Source organism: Electrona antarctica (assembly GCF_951216825.1).
Source record: "Electrona antarctica genome assembly, chromosome: 6".
NCBI classification, from domain to species: Eukaryota; Metazoa; Chordata; class Actinopteri; order Myctophiformes; family Myctophidae; genus Electrona; species Electrona antarctica.
Window position 1 is genome coordinate 29892370 of NC_136811.1, and position 1984 is coordinate 29894353.

Sequence of the window (1984 nt, forward strand, 5' to 3'; positions counted from 1 at the left end):
TCCGAGCACTCAAAAGGTTAAAAATGAGGAGAGGGTGGATGAATATACTTACTTTATTTATAACTTTTATAAATAAAGTACATTTATTTTTATCCACCCTCTCCTCATTTTCTACGACTGGCTTTGTTAGTTTACGTGTCTGTCTGTCTGTTCGTACCAAACAATTAGCATGGTTACTACGGTCACCCAGTTCACCCGGGTGTGATTTCATTACGTCAGACATTACGTCAGACCACAGCTGATCAGGCTATATAAGACCTTACACCACTCAGTTCACACGGGTGTGATTTTTAACCTTTTGAGTGATCTGATCGCCGCCCTCTCTTGTAGAAATGTTTATTTATTTGCCCCGTGTCATAGAGCAATGTATACGTATATTCTTTTTTCAGTTTGCTGGAAACTAGTATTCCATAGTATGTATTAGCTATTACTGCAGCCCCAGTCAGATTGACGTAAGATTTCCCCTCCAATCGGTGCCAGTGACCACTGACCAATCAGAGGAAGACGGCGTCTCCGAGGCGCTAATAAAAGGCACCAGTTTGCTCGGCTTAGCTATTCTATTCTCACTCAACTTCTTTAGAAGAGACCATGGCAAGAACCAAGCAGACCGCTCGTAAGTCCACCGGCGGCAAAGCGCCCAGGAAGCAGCTCGCCACCAAGGCAGCTCGTAAGAGCGCGCCGGCGACCGGCGGAGTGAAGAAGCCTCACCGTTACCGTCCCGGCAGTGGCTCTGAGGGAGATCCGTCGTTACCAGAAATCCACCGAGCTGCTGATCCGCAAGCTGCCCTTCCAGCGCCTGGTGAGGGAGATCGCCCAGGATTTCAAGACCGACCTTCGCTTCCAGAGCTCCGCCGTCATGGCTCTCCAGGAGTCGGCCGAGGCTTATCTGGTCGGTCTGTTTGAAGACACCAACCTGTGCGCCATCCACGCCAAGAGGGTGACCATCATGCCCAAAGACATCCAGCTGGCCCGTCGTATCCGTGGAGAACGTGCTTAAACTCCTCACATTCAGAACTCCAAAACGGCTCTTTTAAGAGCCACCCACATGTGTTATTTAAAGAGCTATTATCCTTTTATTCCCCCCCCGCCCCCCCCCTTTTTTCCCCTCACTGTATATATTTCTTTTCCCTTTTTACCTCCTTTTTGATGAATTCCTGTTCTGTCTATAGAAGTGTCTATTTGTACGTCTCTAAATGTTTTGATGATTTGAACATGGTGGACCCTATTGGAAACAAGTGTAATGCTTAATTGGGTCGTCCACTCACAGTTAACAGCCTTTGTATTGAGTTTGTGCTTGAAATGTACTGTAATTCTGCAAACTGTTAATAAATTCTTCAATCAATCTTCAATCAATTATATTCACTTATGCACTTTAAACTAACTTCAGAATGAGCCAAAAACTACTGAAATGATTTGGTAATGTGTGCCGAACAAAATGCAAAGTTGAGGTGGGGGTTGAGCATGTTTCTAGTATTTTTGGGGGAATGTTCAAAGTTGTGTTAAATGTGCATTTCAATTTGGCTAACTTACATGTGCACAGTAAAATTCTCAGTGTTCATTCATCAATACCATAGCACAATAAAACGCAACAATACAAATACTGTATATCATTGGATTGGCATTGTGTGAAGGCTATAATAAGTCAGTAAAACAGCGTGCATGCTCCTTACTATTATATATGAACATAATCACATGGTAGATGACTTCATTAAAATGTCTATCATGGGGCAATGTGGGTGTCATAACAGCTGAAAGCATGGCACACATGATCTAAAAAAATATATATATATAATTAGTATAATTCCAATTTCTTCATAAATGGTAAATGGTGCATTTATATAGCGCCTTTATCCAAGGAGCTTTACATAGATTGTGCATTACATGCATTACATTCACCCATTCACACACACACATGCACAGATTGCGGCGGAAGCCATGCAAGGTACCAACCAGCACATTGGGCGTAATTGATAAACTTATAACG

The 1984-nt window shown here is 43.0% G+C and overlaps 1 pseudogene across 1 annotated transcript; it reads left to right on the forward strand.

The window, feature by feature from the left end:
- Positions 1 to 588: 588 nt before the first annotated feature.
- On the forward strand, positions 589 to 997 carry LOC306925030 (histone H3.2-like; annotated as a pseudogene). The gene has a single exon. The product of its transcript is annotated as a histone H3.2-like (transcript).
- Positions 998 to 1984: the final 987 nt, after the last annotated feature.